The 23,524-nt window shown below is 50.3% G+C and overlaps 1 pseudogene; it reads left to right on the top strand.

Annotated features, from left to right (window-relative positions):
- Positions 1–23,300, top strand: part of LOC149517446 (TOM1-like protein 9) — a 29,165-nt pseudogene extending 5,865 nt beyond the window's left edge.
- The last annotated feature ends 224 nt before the right edge of the window (positions 23,301–23,524 follow it).

Raw genomic sequence — 23,524 nt, 5'->3', positions numbered from 1 at the left:
CGGCTTGGGCATCCTGCCCCTCTGGTCGGCTGAGCACCCGCACGCTCATTTCATGGGTTGACTTAGGCATACGGAGTTCATTCCCAGTCTAAGCATGCGGAGTTCATTCCCAGTGTAAGATCGGACTGGAACGAGGGTTGTGGGTCTGCATGCTGGGCCCGAGCATGTGCTGGTGTCACATTTTTTTTCACCCGGGGCACCATCGTCGGAGCATCGCCAAAGAACCTGACCGACGGCGTTGGGGTTCCGACCACTAGGGGGCAGGGGGTGTGCGCACATGATGTGCAATGGGTGCTGGTACTTGGCCCTTATATTGGCCCCCTATCCCTCATCAAACCTCGAGAACTCACACCCCCTTAAGGAGCATTTGAGATTTTACAGGTTTGTTGCCAGTAGCCATTAAAGTGTTTGAAATGGGGACACTTTTTTCAAATGGCCACAAAATCATGTACACTTCGAGTTTTTAGCTGATTTTTTTTTTGCATGCCAACAAAAATACAAGGATCATGTCTACCAAGTTTGGGGTCAAAAATCCTTCTGAAAAAATTTTAAAAAAATCTTGAACCGTAAAAAGTTTCAAAAATTGTGTGAAATAGAAAACGAGTCGTGTTGCCATGAAACTTCACATGAAGGCTTAAGCGACCATTGTATGAATTTACAAGCCATAAAAATGGCATTGGCATGGTAGAAGTATGAAGATGTGCCTAAACCCACCTACCACCCTATCGATCCGCGGCTTGCGTATCCCGCCTCTCTAGCCGGCATAGTGCCCGCCCGCCCGCTCGTTTCGTCAGTTGGCTTAGGCATACGGAGTTCATTCCTAGTCTAAGATTGGACCAGACCAAGGGTTGCGATAGCAGGATCCGCAGCACACAGGGAGGCCCCGGCCGAACCCCAGCTTGCGTATCCTGCCCCTCTAGCTAGCTTAGTGCCCGCACGCTTGTTTCGTGGGTTGACTTAGGCATACGGAGTTCATTCCCAATCTAAGCATATAGAGTTCATTCCCAGTGTAAGATCAGACCGGACCGAGGGTTGCAGGTGCACATGCTGGGCTCGAGCATGTGCTAGTGCCGCATTTTTTTTCGCTCGCGGCACCATCCCCGAAGCAACGTCAGAGAACCTGACCGGCGGCATTTGAGTTCCGACGATTGGGGGGTGTGGGGGGTGTGCACACATGATGTGCGATGGGTGCTGGTACTTGGCCCTTATATTGGCCCCTATCCCCAATCAAACCTTGAAAACTCACACCCCCTTAAAGTGTGTTTGAGATTTTACAGGTTTGCTGCCAGTAGCCATTAAAGTGTCTGAAATGGGGACACTTTTTTCAAATGGTCGCAAAATCCTGTACACTTCATGTTTTTAGCTGAATTTTTTTTTATGGATGCCAAGAAAAATACAAGGATCATGTCTACCAAGTTTGGGACCAAAACACCTTCTGAAAAAATTTTAAAAAAATCTCAAACCGTAAAAAGTTTCAAAAATCATGAAAAATAGAAAACGAGTCGTCTTGCCATGAAACTTCACATGAAGGCTTAAGAGACCATTGTATGAATTTACAAGCCATAAAAATGGCAATGGCAAGGCAGTAATATGAAGATGTGCCTAAACCCACCTACCACCCTATCGATCCATAGCTTGCGCATCTTGCCTCTCTGGCCGACGTAGTGCCCGCCCATCCACTCATTTTGTCAATTGGCTTAGGCATACGGAGTTCATTCCCAGTCTAAGATTAGACCAGACTGAGGGTTATAGTAGCAGGATCGACAGCACGTAGGGGGGGATCCGATCGATCCCCGACTTGCTCATCCTGCCCCTCTGGCCGACTGAGCACCCGTACGCTCGTTTCGTGGGTTGACTTAGGCATACGGAGATTAATCCCAGTCTAAGCATACGGAGTTCATTCCCAATGTAAGATCGGACTGGACCGATGGTTACGGGTGCACATGCTAGGCTCGGGCATGTGCTGGTGCCGCATTTTTTTTCACTCGAGGCACCATCATGGAAGCATCATCGGAGAACCTGACCGGCGACATTGGTGTTCCGACGATTGGGGGCCAGGGGGTGTGCGCACATGATCTGTGATGGGTGCTGCTACTTGGCCCTTATATTGGGCCCCTATCCTTCATCAAACCTCGAGAACTCACACCCCCTTAAAGAGCATTTCAGATTTTACAAGTTTGCTGCCAGTAGCCATTAAAGTGTCTAAAATAGGGACACTTTTTTCAAATGGTCATAAAATCCTGTACACTACGAGTTTTTAGCTTAATTTTTTTATGCATGCCATAAAAAATACAAGGATCACGTCTACCAAGTTTGGGGCCAAAACTCCTTTTGAAAAAATTTTAAAAAAATCTCGAACCGTAAAAAGTTTCAAAAATCATGAAAAATAGAAAACGAGTCGTGTTGCCGTGAAACTTCACATGAAGGCTTAAGGGACCATTGTATGAATTTACAAGCCATAAAAATGGCATTGGCATGACAGAAATATGAAGATGTGCCTAAACCCACCTACCACCCTATCGATCCACGGCTTGTGCATCCCGTTTCTCTGGCCAGCGGTAAGATCGACAACACGCAGGGGGGACCCGACCGATTCCCAACTTGTGCATCCTGCCCCTTTGGCTGGCTGAGCGCCCGTACGCTTGTTCCGTTGGTTGTTTTACGCATACGGAGTTCATTCCCAATGTAAGATCGAATCGGATCGAGGGTTACGGGTGCACATGTCGGGCTCAAGCATGTGCTGGTGCCACATTTTTTTCGCCTGAGGCACCATCGTCGGAGCATCGCTGGAGAACCTGACCGACGGCATTGGGGTTCCGACGATTGGGGGGCGGGGGGTGTGCGAAAATGATGTGTCATGGGTGCTGGTACTTGGCCCTTATTTTGGCCCCCTATCCCTCATCAAACCTCGAGAAGTCACACCCGCTTAAAGAGCATTTGAGATTTTACAGGTTTGCTGCCAGTAGCCATTAAAGTATCTGAAATGGGGATACTTTTTTCGAATGGTCACAAAATCCTGTACACTTCGAGTTTTTAGCTGAATTTTTTTGGGCAAGCCAATAAAAATACAAGGATCACATCAACCAAGTTTGGGGCCAAAACTCCTTCTGAAAAAAGTTTTAAAAAATCCCGAATTGTAAAAGGTTTCAAAAATCGTGAAAAATAGAAAACGAGTCGTCTTACCATGAAACTTCCCATGAAGGCTTAAGGGACCATTGTATGAATTTACAAGCCATAAAACTGGCATTGGCATGGCAAAAATATGAAGATGAGCCTAAACCTACCTACCACCCTATCGATCCGTGGCTTGCGCATCCCGCTTTTTTGGCCGGCATAGTGCTCGCCCGCCCACTCATTTTATCGGTTGGCTTAGGCATACAGAGTTCATTCCTAGTCTAAGATTGGACCAAACCGAGGGTTGTGGCAGCAAGATCGGTAGCACGCACGGGGGGACCCAGTCGATCCCCGGCTTGCGCATCCTACCCCTCTGGCCAACTGAGCGCCCACACGTTCATTTCATGGGTTGACTTAGGCATACGGAGTTCATTCCCAGTCTAAGCGTACGGAGTTCATTCCCAGTGTAAGATTGGACCGGATCGAGGGTTGCAAGTGCACATGCTGGGCTCGAGCATGTGCTGGTGCCATATTTTTTTTTGCCCGGGGCACCATCGTCGGAGCATCACTGGAGAACCTGACAGCGGCATTGGGATTCCGGCGATTGGAAGGTGTGCACATATGTGCAATGGGTGCTGGTACTTGGCCCTTATATTGGCCCCTTATCCCTCATCAAACCTCAAGAACTCACACCCCCTTAAACAGCATTTGAGATTTTACAAGTTTGCTGCCAGTAGACATTAAAGTGTCTGAAATGGGGACACTTTTTTCAAATGGTCACAAAATCCTATACACTTCAATTTTTTAGCTGAATTTTTTTGTGCAAGCCAAAAAAAATACAAGGATCACATCTACCAAGTTTGGGGCCAAAACTCCTTCTGAAAAAATTTTAAAAAAATCTTGAACCATAAAAAGTTTCAAAAATCATGAAAACGAGTCATCTTGGCATGAAACTTCACAGTAAGGCTTAAGGGACCATCATATGAATTTACAAGCCATAAAAATGGCATTGGCATAGCAAAAATATGAAGATGTGCCTAAACCCACCTACCACCATATCAATCCACGGTTGCGCATCCCGTTTATCTGGCCGGCATAATGCCCGCCCGTCCGCTCGTTTCGTCGGTTGGCTTAGGCATACGGAGTTCATTCCTAGTCTAAGATCAGACCGGATAGAGGGTTGTGGTAGCAAGATTGGTAGCACACAGGGGGGACCCGACCGATCCCCGGCTTGCGTATCCTTCCCCTTTGGCCGACTGAGCGCCCGCACGCTCGTTTCGTGGGTTGACTTAGGCATACGGAGTTCATTCCCAGTCTAAGCGTACGGAGTTCATTCCTAGTGTAAGATCGGATCGGACCGAGGGTTGCAGGTGCACATGCTGGGTTCGGGCATGTGCTGGTGCCAAATTTTTTTTGCCCGGGGCACCATCGTCGGAGCATCGCCGGAGAACCTGACCGACGGCATTGGGGTTCCGACGATTGGGGGGCGGGGGGTGTATGCACATGATATGCGATGGGTGCTGGTACTTGGCCCTTATATTGGTCCCCTATCCCTCATCAAACCTCGAGAACTCACACCCCTTAAAGAGCATTTGAGATTTTACAGGTTTGCTGCCAGTAGCCATTAAAGTGTTTGAAATGGGGACACTTTTTTGAAATGGTCACAAAATCCTGTACACTATGATTTTTTAGCTGAATTTTTTTATGCGACCAAAAGCAGGATCGACAGCAAGCGGGAGGGACCGGGCCAATCCCCGGCTTGCACATTTTGCCTTTCCGATCAGCCTCTTCGACCGACTGAGTGCCCGCACGCTTGTTTCGTGGGTTGACTTAGCCATACGGAGTGCATCCCCAATCTAAGCATATGGAGTTCGTTCTAGTCTAAGATGTAATTGGACCGAGCGTTGCGGCAGCAGGATCGGCAGCACGCATGGGGACTGGGTCGATCCCCGACTTGTGCATTTTGCCTCTTCAGTCGGCTGAGGGCCCGCACGTCCGTTTCGTGGGTTGGATTAGGCATAGGGAGTTCATTCCATGTCTAAGCCTCAGTCAGATCGAGGGTTGTGGTAGTGGGACCGGCAGCACACAGAGGGGGACTGGGCCGATCCCCGTGTTACGCATTCTGCCTCTTCAGTTGACTGAGCGCCTGTGCGCTCATTTCATGGTTTGACTTAGGCATACGGAGTTCATCCTAGTCTAAGCATGTGGAGTTCATTCCCAGTCTAAGATCAGACTGGACTGAGGGTTACGGCAGCAGGATCGGCAACACACAAGAGGGATCGGGATGATCCCTAGCTTGCGCATTCTGCCTCTCCGTCCGACTGAATGCCCTCACGCTCGTTTCGTGGGTTGGCTTAGGCATAGGGAGTTCATTCCATGTCTAAGCCCTAATCAGATCGAGGGATGTGGCAGTGGAACCGACAGCACGCAGAGGGGGACCGAGCCGATCCTCGACTTGTGCATTATGCCTTTTCGGTCGACTCAGCGCCCGCACGCCCGTTTCGTGGGTTGGCTTAGGCATAGGGAGTTTATTCCATGTCTAAGGCCCAGCCAGACCGAGGGTTGTGGTAGCGGGACCGGCAACACGTAGAGGGGGACCGGGCCGATCCTCGACTTGCGTATTATGCCTCTCCGGCAGGCTTCATGCCCAAATGCTCATTTCGTGCGTTGACTTTGGCATACGGAGTTCATTCCCAGTTTAAGATTGGACCGGACCGATGGTGATGGCAGCAAGATCGACAGCATGCAGGGGGGACGGGGTTGGTCCCCGGGTTTCACATGCTGCCTCTTCGATCGGTTGAGCGCCCGCACGCTCATTTCGTGGGTTGGCTTAGGCATGCCGAGTTCATTCCATGTCTAAGCATATGGAGTTCATTCCCAGTCTAAGATCGGATCGGACCGAGGGTTGCGGCAGCAAGACCAACAGCAGGATCGACAGCACGCTGGGGGGACCGGGCCAATCCCTGGCTTGTACATTCTGCCCCTTCGGTCGGCCTCTCTGGCCCACACGCTTGTTTTATGGGTTGAATTAGGCATACGAAGTTCATCCCCAGTCTAAGCATACGGAGTTCATTCCCAGTCTAAGATCTAACCGGACCGAGGGTTACGGCAGCATGCAAGGGGGGTCGAGCCGATCTTCGGCTTTCGCATTCTACCTCTTCAGTAGGCTGAGCACCCGCACATCCATTTCATGGGTTGGCTTAGGCATAGAGAGTTCATTCCATGTGTAAGCCCCAACCAGACCGAGGGTTGTGGCAACGGAATCGACAGCACGCAGAGAGGGAACGGGCCGATCCCTAGCTTGAGCATTCTGCCTCTTCGATCGGTTGAGCGCCTGTACGTTCATTTCATGCGTTGACTTAGGCATACGTAGTTCATCCCCAGTCTAAGCATATGGAGTTCATTCCCAGTCTAAGATCGAACTGGATCGAGGGTTGCGGTAGCAAGATTGGCAGCACGCAAGAGGGACCAGACCGGTCCCCAGCTTGCGCATTCTGCCTCTCCGGTCGGCTGAGCGCCCGGACGCTCATTTCGTGGGTTGGCTTAGGCATAGGGAGTTCATTCCATGTCTAAGCCCCAGTGAAACCGAGGGTTGTGGTAATGGGATCGGCAGCACACAGAGGGGGAGCGGGTCGATCCCTGGCTTGCACATTATGCCTCTTCGGTCGGCTCAGCACCTGTACGCTCATTTCGTGGGTTCATTTATGCATACGGAGTTAAATCCCAGTCTAAGATCAGACCGAACCAAAAGTTACAGTAGTAGGATAGACTGAACACAGGGGGGATCGGGTCAATCCCCGGCTTGCGCATTCTGCCTCTCCGGTCGGCTGAGCGCCCGCAGGCTCATTTCGTGGGTTGGCTTAGGCATACGGAGTTCATTCCATGTCTAAGCATACGGAGTTCATTCCCAGTCTAAGATTTTGAGCCACAGTACACATGCTGGGCTCGAGCATGTGCTGGTGCTGCATTTTTTTCGCCTAGGGCACCATCGTCGGAGCATCGTCGGAGAGCCTAACTGGCGGCATTGGGGGTTCCGGCCATTGGGGGGCCGGGGGGTGTACGCACATGATGTGCGATGGGTGCTGGTACTTGGCCCTTATATTGGTCCCCTATCCCTCATCAAACCTCGAGAACTCACACCCCCTTAAAGAGCATTTGAGATTTTATAGGTTTGCTGCCAGTAGCCATTAAAGTGTCTGAAATGGGGACACTTTTTTCAAACGGTCACAAAATCTTCTCCACTTCAAGTTTTTAGCTGAATTTTTTTGTGCATGCCAACAAAAATACAAGGATCAACTCTACCCAATTTGGGAACAAAATTCTTTCTAAAAAAGTTTTAAAAAATCTCGAACCGTAGAACGTTTTGAAATTTGTGAAAAATAGAAAACGGGTCGTCTTGCCACGAAACTTCACATGAAGGCTTAGGGGACCATTGTATGAATTTACAAGCCATAAAAATGGCATTGGCATGGAAAAAATATAAAGATGTGCTTGAACCCACCTACCACCCGTTCAATCCCCGGCTTGCGCATCCTGCCTCTTTGGTCGGCTGAGCGCCCGCACGCTCGTTTCATAGGTAGGCTTAGGCATATGGAGTTCATCCCCAGTCTAAGCATACGGAGTTCATTCCCAGTCTAAGATTGGACCGGATCGAGGGTTGCGGCAGCAGGATCAGCAGCACGCAGGGGGGACCAGGCTGATCCCAGACTTACGTACTCTGCCTCTCTGACTGGCTGCACTCCCACACACCCATTTCGTTGGTTGGTTTAGGCATAGGGAGTTCATTCCATGTCCAAGCCCCAGCCGAGCCAAGGGCTGTGGTAGCGGGATCGGCAGCACGCAGAAGGGGACCGGGTCGATCCCCGGCTTGCGCATTATGCCTCTCCGACCGGCTCAGCGCTCACACGCTCGTTTCGTGGGTTGACTTAGGCATAGGGAGTTCATTCCATGTCTAAGCCCTAGCCAGACCAAGGGTTGTGGTAGCAGGACCGGCAGCACGTAGAGAGGGATCGGGTCAATCCCCGGCTTGCGCATTATGCCTCTCCGGCCGGCTCAGCGCCCATACGCTCGTTTCGTGGGTTGACTTAGGCATACGGAGTTCATTCCTAATCTAAGATCAGATCGGACCGAGGGTTCCGATAGCAAGATCGACAGCACGTAGGGGGGATCGAGCCGGTCCCCGGCTTGCGCATTCTGCCTCTTCGGTCGGTTGGGTGCCTGTACGCTCGTTTCGTGGGTTGGCTTAGGCATACGGAGTTCATTCCATGTCTAAGGATACGGAGTTCATTCCTAGTCTAAGATTTGAGCCACAGTGCACATGCTGGGCTCGGGCACGTGCTGGTGCCATTTTTTTTCGCTTGGGGCACCATCGTCGGAGCATCGTCAGAGCATCACCGAAGAGCCTAACCGACGGCATTGGGGGTTCCGACGATAGGGGGCCGGGGGGTGTGCGCACATGATGTGCGATGGGTGCTGGTACTTGGCCCTTATATTGGCCCCCTATCCCTCATCAAAGCTCGAGAACTCACACCCCCCCTAAAAAGCATTTGAGATTTTATAGGTTTGCTGCCAGTAGCCGTTAAAGTGTCTAAAATGGGGACACTTTTTTCAAACGATCACAAAATCTTCTCCACTTCGAGTTTTTAGCTGAATTTTTTTGTGCATGCCAACAAAGTACAAGGATCACCTCTACTAAATTTGGGGACAAAACTGTTTCTAAAAAAATTTTAAAAAATCTCAAACCGCAAAAAGTTTTGAAAATTATGAAAAATAGAAAATGGGTCGTCTTGCCACGAAACTTCACATGAAGGCTTAGGGGACCATTGTATGAATTTACAAGCTATAAAAATGGCATTGGCACGGCAGAAATATGATGATGTGCTTGAACCCACCTACCACCCGTTCGATCCCCAGCTTGCGCATCCTGCCTCTCTGGTCGGCTGAGCGCCCGCACGCTCATTTCGTTGGTTGACTTAGGCGTACGGAGTTCATCCCCAGTCTAAGCATATGGAGTTCATTCCTAGTCTAAGATCGGACCGGACCCAGGGTTACGGCAGCATGATCGACAGCACGTAGGGAGATCGGGCTAGCTGCGCGTCCGCACGCCCGTTTCATGGGTTGGCTTAGGCATAGGGAGTTCATTCCATGCCTAAACCCCAGTCAGATCGAGGGTTGTGGTAGTGGGATCAGCAGCACGCAGAGGGGGACTGGGCTGATCCCCAGCTTGCGCATTATGCCTCTCCGGTCGGCTCAGTGCCCGCACGCTCGTTTCGTGGGTTGACTTAGGCATACGGAGTTCATTCCCAATCTAAGATTGGACTAGACCGAGGGTTGCGGCAGCAGAATCGACAGCACGCAGGGTGGATCGGGCCGATCCCCGGCTTCCACATTCTGCCTCTTCGATTGGCTGAGCGCCTGTACGCACGCTCATTTCATGGGTTGGCTTAGGCATACAGAGTTCATTCCATGTCTAAGCATACGGAGTTCATTCCCAGTCTAAGATCGGACCAGACCGAGGGTTGCGACAGCAAGACCTGCAGTAGGATCGACAGCATGCAGGGTGGGACCGGGTCGAACCTCGGCTTGTGCATTATGCCTGTCCGGTCGGCTAAGTGCACGCACGCTCGTTTCGTGGGTTGGCTTAGGCATACGAAGTTCATTCCATGTCTAAGCCCCAGTCGGACCGAGGGATGTGGCAGCAAGAGAGGTAGCGGAATCGCCAGCACGTAGTGGGGGATCGGGTTGATCCCCGGCTTGCACATTATGCCTCTTCGATTGGCCTCTCCATCCGGCTGAGCGCCCACACGCTCGTTTTGTGGTTTGACTTAGGCGTACGGAGTTCATCCCCAGTCTAAGCATATGGAGTTCATTCCCAGTCTAAGATCGGACTGGACCGAGAGTTACGACAGCAGGATCGATCCCCGACTTATGCATTCTGCCTCTCTGACCGACTAAGCACCCGCACGCCCGTTCATGGGTTGGCTTAGGCATAAGGAGTTCATTCCATGTCTAAGCCCCAGTCAGACCGAGGGTTGTGGTAGCGGGATCGAAGCACGCAGAGGGGGACCGGGCCGATCCCTGGCTTGCATATTATGCCTCTTCGGTCGGCTCAATGCCCGCACGCTCATTTCATGGGTTGACTTATGCATACGGAGTTCATTCCCACTCTAAGATCAGACCAGACCGAGGGTTGTGGTAGCAGGATCGACAGCACGCAGGGGGGGATCGGGCCGATCCCCGACTTACGCATTCTGCCTCTTCGACCGGCTGAGTGCCTGTACGCTCATTTCGTGGGTTGGCTTAGGCATACAGAGTTCATTCCTTGTCTAAGCCCTAGCTGGACAGAGGGTTGTGGTAGCAGGACCGGCACTGGGATCGGCAGCATGCAGAGGGGGACCAGGCTAATTCCTGGCTTGCGCATTATGCCTCTCCGGTCAGCTGAGCGCCCGCATGCTCGTTTCATGGGTTGACTTAGGCATACGGAGTTCATCCATAGTCTAAGCATACGGAGTTCATTCCTAGTCTAAGATCGGACTGGACCGAGGGTTGCGACAGTAGGATCGGTAGCACGTAAGGGGACCGAACTGATCCTCGGCTTGCGAATTCTGCCTCTCCAACCGGTTGAGCACCTGCACGACCATTTCATGGGTTGGCTTAGGCATAGGGAGTTCATTCCATGTCTAAGCCCCAATCAGACTAAGGGTTGTGGCAGCGGGATCGACAGCACACAGAGGGGGACCACATCGATCCCCGACTTGCGCATTCTGCCTCTCCGGCTGGCTAAGCGCCAGCACGCTCGTTTTGTGGGTTGGCTTAGGCAAACGAAGTTCATTCCAAGTCGAAGCATATGGAGTTCATTCCCAATCTAATATTTCAAGCCACGGTGCACATGCTGGGCTCGAGCATGTGCTGGTGCCGCATTTTTTTCGCCCGGGGTACCATCGTCGGAGCATCGTCGGAGAGCCTAACCGGCGGCATTGGGGGTTCCGACGATTGGGGGGGATGGGGGGGTGTGCGGACATAATGTGTGATGGGTGCTGGTACTTGGCCCTTATATTGGCCCCTATCCCTCATCAAACCTCGAGAACTCACACCCCCTTAAAGAGCATTTGAGATTTTATAGGTTTGCTGCCAATAGCCATTAAAGTGTCTGAAATGGGGACACTTTTTCAAACGGTCACAAAATCTTCTCCACTTCGAGTTTTTAGCTTAATTTTTTTGTGCATGCCAACAAAAATACAAGGATCGCCTCTACCAAAATTTGGGACAAAACGCTTTCTAAAAAATTTAAAACAATCTGGAACCGCAAAAAGTTTTGAAAATCGTGAAAAATAGAAACGGGTCGTCTTGCCACGAAACTTCACATGAAGGCTTAGGGGACCATTGTATGAATTTACAAGCCATAAAATGGCATTGGCATGGCAAAAATAAGAAGTTGTGCTTGAACACACCTACCATCCGTTCGATCCTCGGCTTGCGCATCCTGCCTCTTTGGTCGGTTGAGCGCCCACACGCTCGTTTCGTGGGTTGACTTAGGCATACGGAGTTCATCCCCAGTCTAAGCATATGGAGTTCATTCAAAATCTAAGGTCAGACCAGACTGAGGGTTACGGCAGCAGGATCATGCATCATCGGAGAGCCTAACCGACGGCATTGGGGGTTCCGACGATTGGGGGGCCGGGGGGTGTACGCAGATGATGTGCGATGGGTGCTGGTACTTGGCCCTTATATTAGCCCTATCCCTCATCAAACCTCGAGAACTCACACCCCCTTAAAGAGCATTTGAGATGTTATAGGTTTGCTACCAGTAGCCATTAAAGTGTCTAAAATAGGGACACTTTTTTCAAACGATCACAAAATCTTGTCCACTTCGAGTTTTTAGCTGAATTGTTTTGTGCATGCCAACAAAAATACAGGGATCACCTCTAAATTTTTGGGGACAAAACTCTTTCTAAAAAAATTTTAAAAAATCTCGAACCGTAAAAAGTTTCAAAAATTGTGAAAAATAGAAAACGGGTCGTCTTGCCACGAAACTTCACATGAAAGCTTAGGGGACCATTGTATGAATTTACACACCATAAAAATGGCATTGGCATTGCAGAAATATGAAGATGTGCTTGAACCCACCTACCACCCGTTCGATCGCCGGCTTGCGCATCCTGCCTCTCTGGTCGGCTGAGCGCCCACATGCTCGTTTCGTGGGTTGACTTAGGCATACGGAGTTCATCCCAGTCTAAGCATAAGGAGTTCATTCTCAGTCTAAGATCAGACTGGACCAAGGGTTGCAGTAGCAGTATCGGTAGCACGCAGGGGGGATCGGGCCGATCCCCGACTTACGCATTCTGCCTCTCTGGCCGACTGAGTGACCGTACGCCCGTTTCGTGGGTTGGCTTAGGTATAGGGAGTTCATTCCAAGTCTAAGCCCCAGTCGGACCGAGGGTTGTGGCACCGGTACCGGCAGCACGCAGAGGGGGACCGGGTCGATCCTCGACTTGCGCATTATGCCTCTTCGACTGGCTCAGCCCCTACACACTCATTTCGTGGGTTGACTTATGCATATGGAGTTCATTCCTAGTCTAAGATTGGATCGGATTGAGGGTTGCAGTAGCAAGATCGATAGCATGCAAGAGGGGATCGGGTCGATCCCTGGCTTGTGCATTTTGCCTCTTCGATCGGCTGAGTGCCCATACACCCGTTTCATGGGTTGGCTTAGGCATAGGGAGTTCATTCCATGTCTAAGCGCCAGCCAGACCGAGGCTTGTGGCAGTGGGACCGGCAGCACGTAGAGGGGGACTGGGTCGATCCCCAGCTTGTGCATTATGCCTCTCGGATCGGTTCAGCTCCTGCACACTCATCTCATGGGTTGACTTAGGCATACGGAGTTCATTCCTAGTCTAATATCCGACCGGACTGAGGGCTGCAGCAGTTGGATCGATAGCACGCAGGGGGGGACCGGACCGATCCCCGACTTGCGCATTCTGCCTCTCCGGTTGGCTGAGCACCCGTACGCTCATTTCGTGGGTTGGCTTAGGCATACGGAGTTCATTCCATGTCTAAGCATACGGAGTTCATTCCATGTCTAAGCATACGGAGTTCATTCCCAGTCTATGATTTTGAGCCATGGTGCACATGCTCGGCTCGGGCATGTGCTGTTGCCGTATTTTTTTTGCCCGAGGCACCATCGTCGGAGCATCACCGGAGAGCCTAACCGACGGTATTGGGGGTTCTGGCCATTGGGGGGGTCGGGGGGTGTGCGTACATGATGTGTGATGGGAGCTGGTACTTGGCCCTTATATTGGCCCCCTATCCATCATCAAACCTCGAGAACTTACACCCCCTTAAAGATGATTTGAGATTTTATAGGTTTGCTGCTAGTAGCCATTAAATTGGCTGAAATGGGGACACATTTTTAGAACGGTCACAAAATCTTCTCCACTTTGATTTTTTAGCTGAATTTTTTTGTGCATCCAACAAAAATACAAGGATCACCTCTACCAAATTTGGGGACAAAACTCTTTCTAAAAAAATTTAAAAAAATCTTGAACCGTAAAAAGTTTTAAAAATCGTGAAAAATAGAAAACGGGTCGTCTTGCCATGAAACTTCACATGAACTCTTAGGGGACCATTGTATGAATTTACAAGCCATAAAAATGGCATTGGCATGGCAAAAATAAGAAGATGTGCTTGAACACACCTACCATCTGTTCGATCCTCGGCTTGTGCATCCTGCCTTTCTAGCCGGTTGAGCACCCGCACGCTCGTTTCGTGGGTTGACTTAGGCATAAGGAGTTCATCCCCAGTCTAAGCACATGGAGTTAATTCCCAATCTAAGATCAGATCGGACCGAGGGTTACGGCAGTAGGATCATGCATCATCGGAGAGCCTAACTGGCGGCATTGGGGGTACATGATCTGTGATGGGTGCTGGTACTTGACCCTTATGTTGGCCCCCTATCCCTCATCAGACCTCAAGAACTCACACCCCCTTAAAAAGCATTTAAGATTTTATAGGTTTGCTGCTAGTAGCCATTAAAGTGTCTGAAATGGGGACACTTTTTTCAAATGCTCACAAAATCTTCTCCACTTCGAGTTTTTAGCTGAATTTTTTTTTGCATGCCAACAAAAATACAGGGATCGTCTCTACCAAATTTGGGGACAAAACTCTTTCTAAAAAATTTTAAAAAAATCTTGAACCGTAAAAAGTTTTGAAAATTATGAAAAATAGAAAACGGGTCGTCTTGCCACAAAACTTCACATGAAGGTTTAGGGGACCATTGTATGAATTTACAAGCCATAAAAATGGCATTGGCATGGCAAAAATATGAAGATGTGCTTGAACCCGCCTACCACCCATTTGATCCCCGGCTTGCGCATCCTACCTCTTTGGTCGAGTGAGCGCCCGCACGCTCGAATTGTGGGTTGACTTAGGCATACAAAGTTCATCCCCAGTCTAAGCATACAAAGTTTATTCCCAGTCTAAGATTGGGTTGGACCGAGTGTTGCAATAGCAGGATCGGTAGCACGTAGGGGGGGACCAGATCGATCCCCGGCTTGCGCATTCTGCATCTCCGGTTGGCTGAGCGCCTGCACACCCGTTTCGTGGGTTCGCTTAGGCATAGGGAGTTCATTCCTTGTCTATGCCTCTCTGGTCGGCTTAGTGCCCGTACGCTTATTTCGTGGGTTGACTTAGGCATACGGAGTTCATTCCAAGTCTAAGATCGGACCGGACCAAGGGTTACGGTAGGCGGGACCAAGCTGATCCCTGGCTTGCGCATTCTGCCTCTCCGATCGGCTGAGCGCTCGCACGATTATTTCATGGGTTGGCTTAGGCATGCGGAGTTCATTCCCAATCTAAGATCAGATCGGACCAAGGGTTGTGGTAGTAAGACCAGTAGCAAGATCAACAGTACGCAGGAGGGACCGAGCTGATCCCTGACTTGTGAATTCTACCTCTCCAGCTAGCTGAGTGCCTGCACGCTTGTTTCGTGGGCTGGCCTAAGCATACAGAGTTCATTCCATGTCTAAGCCCTAGTCAGACCAAGGGTTGCGACAGCAGGACTGGCAGCGGGATCAACAGCACTCAGAAGAGGATCGGGCTGATCCTCGACTTACGCATTATGCCTCTCCGATCGACTGAGCGCCCGCACGCATGTTTCATGGGTGGACTTAGGCATACAGAGTTCATCCCCAGTCTAAGCATACGGAGTTCATTCCCAGTCTAAGATCAGACCGGATCGAGGGTTGCGATAATAGGATCGGCAGTACGTAGGGGGGACCAGGCCAATCCTCGGCTTACGCATTCTGCCTCTCCAGTCGGCTAAGTGACCGCACGCCCGTTTCATGGGTTGGCTTAGGCATAGGGAGTTCATTCCATGTCTAAGCCCCAGCCGAACCGAGGGTTGTGGTAGTGGGACCGACAACACGCAAAGGGGGATTGGGCTGATCCCGGCTTACGCATTATGCCGCTACGGTCGGCTCAGTGCCCGCACGCTCGTTTCGTGGGTTGACTTATGCATACGAAGTTCATTCCCAGTCTAAGATCAGACTGGACCGAGGGTTACGGTAGCAAGATCGACAGCATGTAGGGGGGACCGGGTCGATCCCCGGCTAGCGCATTCTGCCTCTCTGACTAGCTGAGTGCCCGTACGCTCATTTCGTGGGTTGGCTTAGGCATACGGAGTTCATTCCCAGTCTAAGATTTTAAGCCACGGTGCACATGTTTGGGTCGGGCATGTGCTGGTGCTGCATGTTTTTCACATGGGGAACCATCGCCGGAGTAGCGTCGGAGAATCTAATCGACGGCATTGGGGGCTTTGATGATTGGGGGACCGGGGGGTGTGCGCACATGATCTGTGATGGGTGCTGGTACTTGACCCTTATGTTGGCCCCCTATCCCTCATCAGACCTCAAGAACTCACACCCTCTTAAAGAGCATTTGAGATTTTATAGGTTTGCTGCCAGTAGCCATTAATTTGTTTGAAATGGGGACACTTTTTTCAAACGGTCACAAAATCTTCTCCACTTCGAGTTTTTAGCTGAATATTTTTGTGCATGCCAAGAAAAATAAAAGGATCACCTCTACCAATTTTGGGGATAAAACTCTTTCTAAAAAAATTTTAAAAAATCTCAAACTGCAAAAAGTTTTGAAAATCGTGAAAAATAAAAAATGGGTCGTCTTGCCACGAAACATCACATGAAGGCTTAGGGGACCATTGTATGAATTTACAAGCCATAAAAATGGCATTGGCAAGGCAAAAATATAAAGATGTGCTTGAACCCACCTACTACCCATTCGATCCGAGGCTTACGCATCCTGCCTCTCTGGTCGGTTGAGCGCCCGTACGCTCATTTCGTGGGTTGACTTAGGTATACGGAGTTCATCCCCAGTCTGAGCATACGGAGTTCATTCCCAATCTAAGATCGGATCGGACCGAGGGTTGCAGCAGCAGGATCGACAGCACGTAGGCGAGACCGAGCCGATCCCTGGTTTACGCATCCTGCCTCTCTGGCCGACAGCCCGCCTGCACACCCGTTTCATTGATTGGCTTAGGCATAGGGAGTTCATTCCAAGTCTAAGCCCCAGCTGGACCAAGGGTTGTGGCAGCGAGACTGACAGCGCGCAAAGGGGGACCGGGCCGATCCCCGGCTTGCGCATTCTACCTTTTCGGCTGGCTGAGCGCCCTTACGCTCGTTTCGTGGGTGGCTTAGGCATACGGAGTTCATTCCATGTCTAAGCATATGGAGTTCATTCCCAGTCTACGATTGGATCGGACCAAGGGTTACGGCAGTAGGATCGACAGCATGTAAGGGGGATCGAGCCGATCCCCGGCTTGCGCATTCCGCCTCTCCGGCCGGCTGAGTGCCAGCACGCCCGTTTCGTGGGTTGGCTTAGGCATAGGGAGTGCATTCCATGTCTAAACCCGAGCCAGACCGAGGGTTCTGGCAGGGGACCGACAGCACGCAGAGGGGGACCAGGCCGATCCTCGGCTTGCGTATTATGCCTCTCCAGTTGACTCAGCACCCGTACACTCGTTTCATGGGTTGACTTAGGCATACGGAGTTCATTCCTAGTCTAAGATTGGATCAGACCGAGGGTTACGACAGTAGGATCGACAGCACACAGGGCGGGACTGGGTCGATCCTCGACTTGCGCATTATGCCTCTCCGATCGGCTGAACGCCCGCACGCTCATTTCGTGGGGCATACAGAGTTGATTCCATGTCTAAGCATACGAGTTCATTCCCAATCTAAGATCGGATCGGACCGAGGGTTACAGCAGTAGGACCAACAGCAGGATCAGTAACACGCAGGGGGGATCGAGTCGATCCCTGGTTTACGCATTCTGCCTCTCCGACCAGCTGAGCGTACGCACGCTCGTTTCGCGGGTTGGCTTAGGCATACGGAGTTCATTCCATGTCTAAGCCCCAGCCGAATCGAGGGTTGTGGCAGCAGGACTGGTAGCGGGATCGACAACACGCAGAGGGGGACTTGGTTGATCCTCAGCTGCGCATTATGCCTCTCCGGCCGGCCTCTCCGACCGGCTAGCCCCCGCACGCTCATTTCGTGGGTTGACTTAGGCATACGGAGTTCATCCCCAGTCTAAGCATACAGAGTTCATTCCCAGTCTAAGATCAGATCAGTCTGAGGGTTGCGACAGTAGGATCGACAGCACGCAGGGAGGACCGGGCTTATCCCCGGCTTGCGTATTCTGCCTCTCTGGCCGGTTGAGCGCCCGCACGCCTGTTTCATTGATTGGCTTAGGCATAGGGAGTTCATTCCATGTCTAAGCCCCAACCGGACCGAGGGTTGTGGCAACGGGACTGACAGCATGCAGAGGGGGACCGAGCCGATCTTCGGCTTGCGCATTATCCCTCTTCATCCGGCTCAGTGCTGGAACGCTTGTTTCGTGGGTTGACTTATGCATACGGGGTTCGTTCCCAATCTAAGATCGGACTGAACTGAGGGTTACGGCAACAAGATCGATAGCACGTCAAGAGGGACCAGGTTGATTCCCGGCTTGCGCATTCTACCTTTTTGGTCGGCTGAACGCCCGCACGCTCGTTTCGTGGGTTGGCTTAGGCATACGGAGTTCATTCCATGTCTAAGCCTACGGAGTTCATTCCCAGTCTCAGATTTTGAGCCATGGTGAACATGCTGGACTTAGGCATGTGCTGGTGCCACATTTTTTTCACCCGGGGCACCATCGCTGGAGAGCCTAACCAGCAGCATTGGGGGTTCTAGCGATTGGGGGGGCCGGGGGGTGTGCGCACATGATGTGCGATGGGTGCTGGTACTTGTGTCACGGGCTCCAAACTTAGACTCAGAAACCGTGCGACCTTAGGCTTGGAATCTCCTCCTTTATGGCTAAGTCAGCCTAAAACACAAGTGTATGGGCACTAGAACAACGGGAACGGCTGATTACGCAAGTTAAAGAGAAACAGGATAAGAAGGTAGAATTCTGGAAATGCTCTTGTATTCACTGAAGTGGAAGTGTTTGATAGTGTACAAATGAGGGAGGAGCAGCCCTATATTTATAGTTGAGGCTCCAGCTTACACTTAATGGCAATATCCTTAGAATAAAGGCTAAAATCATGGGATTATACAGATTACAATCAATCAGGATGCTAACTCCTGATTTTCAAGGTCAACCAAATCTACCAGGATGCTGCTGCTGATGCTGCCTACTTCCAGAAGCTTCTCTTGCGTGTCCAGCACCTTGGGCCCTTTTGGATGTGGTGCGAGTAGCTTGTATGCCAAGCCTTGGTCTCACGGGCTGGCCTGCAAGTTGGGCGGGCCTTCTGAACTCGTTTGCTAGGCCTTGCGCGCAGATACCCACCAGCATGCTTGGTCTACGGGCCTCAACCTCTGGCTCACCTGTTGGTGCGCCTGATGTGCCTGGCGCACCCGTCCAGGGTGTGACATTCTCCCCTACTTGATTGCACAATGCCCTTATTATGTCTTCTACATGATACTACCTATTTTGGTCCCCGAACTGCCATAAGTCATCTGCTAGTTCCCAGCTCACCTCACTGTTTGGAAGTCCCTTCCAGTGCACCAAGTACTCTTGTCTTGGCTGATAGTTCTTCTATCTCACCTCTTGATCAGCTATGATGCTCTGGACCTCCTTCTCATATGAGGCCCTTGCTCCCAATGTCACACGCTTTGACTCTGCCCATCCTGGATCTCCCTCATCCTCATGGAATGGCCTGAGCATGCTCACATGGAACATCGGGTATACCCTCAGCTTGGGTGGTAAATCCAGCTTGTAGGCAACCTTGCCTACCCTCTTGACTACTCGAAAAAATCCCTCATACCTCTAAACTAGGCCTTTGTGTAGCCTCCTATGGCGCACAATGGGATGCAGCTTCACCAACACTAAGTCTCTAACTTGGAACTGCACGTCCCACCTATTTTGGTCTGTCCACTTCTTCGACCTCTTGGCCGCCTTGTGTAGACAAACTCTGGCCATGTCAGTTTGCTCCTGCCATGCCTTGGCAAACTTGTATGATGCTGGATTAGGCCCTGTATAACCTGTAGTAATTGAATTGGGTGTTAGTGGTTGTTGCCCTGTCACAACCTTTAATGGGCTCTGGTTCGTTGCCTCGTTCCTTTGCAAGTTGTAGGAAAACTGCGCAATATCTAGCAGCTTTGGCCAGTCCCTTTGTGTGGCACTCACATAGTGCCTGAGGTAGACCTCCAATAGTCCATTCACTTGTTTTGTCTGCCCGTCGGTCTGCGGATGCATGCTGGTGGAAAAGTTTAAGTCTGACCCTAACAGCTTGAGCAACTCAGTCCAGAACTTGCCCGTGAAACACCTGTCCCGATTACTAACAATGGTCATCGGCACTCCCCAGTACTTAACCATGTTCTTCAGGAACAATTGAGCTGCCTCTTCGACTGGGCACTCCTTGGTTGCTGGAATGAAGATTTCGTACTTGGAAAACCTGTCCACCACTACCATGATGCTTCTGAACCCTTCTGCTTTGGGTAGACCGACTATAAAGTCCAGAGAAACACTCTTCCATGGTCACGCTGGCACTGGCAATGGCTCCAAGAAACCGCCTGGTTTCTTGAGCTCCACCTTGTCCTGTTGGCACACAAGACAAGTCTTCACATAGGCCTCCACATCATCCCTCATGTGCGGCCAGTAGTATCGGTCCTCGATCAGTGCCAAGGTACAGCTCACTCCGGGGTGTCCAGCCCACCTTAAATCATGGCATTCTTGCAAAACTTCCTTGTGGAGCTTCTCGTGCTACGGCACAAATAGTCTACTACCCTTGGTATACAGCAAGCCATCCTATAACCAAAACTGCCTATTCTTACCTTACTGGGTGTACTCCATCAAAGCCTTGGTTGTAGGATCATGCGCAAGTCCCTCTTTGATGCACGACACCAGTGACCCCTCTGGTTGGCTAATGGCAGCAAGGTTAGCCTTCCTGCTCTGGGCGTCTACCACTAGGTTCGCCCACCCCGGCTTGTACTCCATCTGGAAATCAAATTTCGTAAGAAAATCTTACCATCTCGCCTGCTTGAGGGATAGCTTCTTCTGCGTCTGGAAGTAGCTGGTCGCCACATTGTCTATCCTAACCATGAACCTCGACCCCAACAGGTAATGGCACCAAGTGCGCAAGCAGTGCACCACTGCAGTCATCTCTTTCTCTTGGATCGTGTACTTGCACTCAGTCTCGTTCAACTTCCTACTCTCGAATGCGACTGGACATCCCTCCTACATCAACACACCCCCTATGGCAAAGTCTGATGCATCTGTATGCACCTCATACGGCTTGGCATGGTCTGACAAGGCCAAGACTAGCTCCTTGATCACAGCCCGCTTCAACCTATAAAAGGCTTCCTGGCACCCTGCGTTCCACTCCCACGCTTTCCCTTTCTTGAGCAAGTCAGTCAATGGCATGGCTATTGCTGAGTGACCTTTGATGAAGCGCCTGTAGTAGTTGACCAGCCCAAGGAACGATCTCAACTCAGTGACCTTGGCTGGCGGTTGCCACTCTAGGATGGCGTGTATCTTGCCTTTATCTATGCGTATCCTCCACTTCCCACTATGTGGCCAAGGAATGGGATAATGAGCACTTTTCCCTCTTGACAAACAGCTTGTGTGCCTGCAACACCTCGAACACCTGTCTCAAGTGGTCTACATGCTCTCCCAAAGTCTGGCTATAGATCACAATGTCATCCAAATAAGCCATAACAAACCGATCAAGGAATGACTGAAGTACCTTGTTCATAAGGGTGCAGAATGTTGCTGGGGCATTCGTGAGTTCGAAAGGCATCACCAAGAACTCATACAAACCATACCGAGTGACACATGCTATCTTTGGCTCATCTCCCTCCGCGATCCTGACTTGATAGTAGCATGACCTCAAATCCAGCTTGGTGAACCACCTTGCGCTCCCAAGTTGATCGAACAAGTCCACAATGAGTGGGATAGGGTACTTGTTCTTGATGGTCAGCTTGTTCAAAGCCCGGTAGTCTATGCACAGTCGCAATGACCCATCATGCTTGCACTGAAATAGAACCAGTGCATCATAGGGTGCCTTCGATGGCCTGATAAAGCCAGCATCAACTAACTTTTTGAGCTGCTTCCTCAACTCCTCCAACTCTGGTGGAGACATTCGGTAAGGGGCTCTAGCTGGTGGCTTGGCCTCGGACACCAGCTCGATCTTATGGTCCACCTCCCTCTTAGGTGGTAGCTTGCTAGGTAGCTTTCCGAGCATCACATCACTAAAGGTCTTCAGCACCTTTAGCACCTCTAAGGGTGACTCGGTCTCTTTCTCCCTTGGCTCATCATATTTCAGGGCTGTCAAGAAGGTGTCTTCTTTTCTGCTTACTGCCTTGGCAAATTGGATGGCTGACACCACCTGCGACCTAACTCTAAACCCTCTCTTCAATGGCACTAGGCATTGGCACCGTGCATCCAAGATGCAAACACAATCGACAAAAGGCACAAAGAGGGCGTTAATCCGAACAAGGAAATCCAACCCAATCACAAACTCATAGTCGTCAAGGGGTATTACCTCAATGGTCTCCTTGCCTTTCCAGTCTTCAAGCTGTAACTCCACTCCCCGTGCTACTCCAATGGCTGGAACTTCGTTGGAGTTCACCATTTTGATGGTGTAGACACCCTATTTTGTCGGGGATTCTTTGTCAATTGAGACTAATCCAAGCTCAGTTGCAGGGATTTTTATTCATTTTTATTTTAGATTTTTTTATTTCATATTTATCATTTTTTTATTATCTGATTATTTTTAAAAAAAAAAAAAGAAAAAAGATTGAGATTAAGGTGGATGATGATCAGAAAGCATGATTAGTGGCTAATCTTTAGCATTGGATGACTAATTGGAGTTGAATTGAAACTCTATCAGCATGGATTTATATATCAATAATGAATATACAAGTTGGAAAAGGGGGAGAAAAGATAGGATAAGGATTCGAATAGGAGAGAAGAAGAATCCGAATAGGAGAGGGAAAAAAATAAAGAAAAAAGATGAGTCTGCACCCAGTTTGCATACCAAGAGTTGTTGCGCGCTAGGGTAGTATTTCCCCCAAGATCTGAGAGTTCTGCACCTGTACTTACTCCTCCTCAAACACAACATTTGTCTTCTTATCCCCAAAACATTTGCAATTCTGATCGGCACGAGACGGCTGAGTCTTCTGCGGTGCATGAGTTTCCAACCCTCAGTTTGACAGAAATTCAGAATGCGCGGGATATTATGGATGTCCTTTCAGAAATGCTAAATGCATTAGACCCTGGAAACAAGGAGGGACTTAGGCAGGAGGTGATTGTTACCTAGTGGAGCAGTGCCATACCTACAAACAAAGAGTTGTACACCTCGTTAATTCAACAGCAGAAGAGTCACTTCTATGTCAAGGTTTAGCATTGAATGATGTTTGCAGCGTGTACTAACAAAGCATGAAGCAATAGCTTCATGGAGTTCTTCTCAAGCGGACAAACCATAGCGAACGTTGAGCTTTGAGAGATCAAAAATAATAAAAATGAAGAGCAGTAAGGGGCCACTGACGTACTCAAAACCTAGAATGATCGGACAGTGAAAAGGAACCAAAACAGTGAAGAAAGTTCATAGATTCCTTTCTAGATCTACGCTGTTGGAGGATGGTTGGTGAGAAACCGACCATAAATAGGAGATGAGTAGGTCGACGGGAGGTTCATGGTGAATTTTCAGCATCAACGGTGGGCAACTGTAGCGGCATGCAGAGGTGACAGTGTTGGAGCTTCGTCGATTTTTAGAAGAACCGGTTGGTGTCCATTTATGGGAGCGAAGGTTGTTGATGGGAATTTTAAAGACCAGAGACGACAACCTACTCAGCAGCAGTAGAATTTTCATGCGACTGGAGCTGCACCAAACACGGGATCACCTCGAATGAGCAGTCATATG

This window comes from Durio zibethinus, chromosome 8 (genome assembly GCF_047325235.1).
Source record: "Durio zibethinus cultivar Kanyao isolate XHJ-2024 chromosome 8, ASM4732523v1, whole genome shotgun sequence".
In the NCBI taxonomy this organism is placed as follows: Eukaryota; Viridiplantae; Streptophyta; class Magnoliopsida; order Malvales; family Malvaceae; genus Durio; species Durio zibethinus.
Note: the sequence above shows the minus strand (reverse complement) of the source record. Positions and strands in the feature narration are given on the sequence as shown.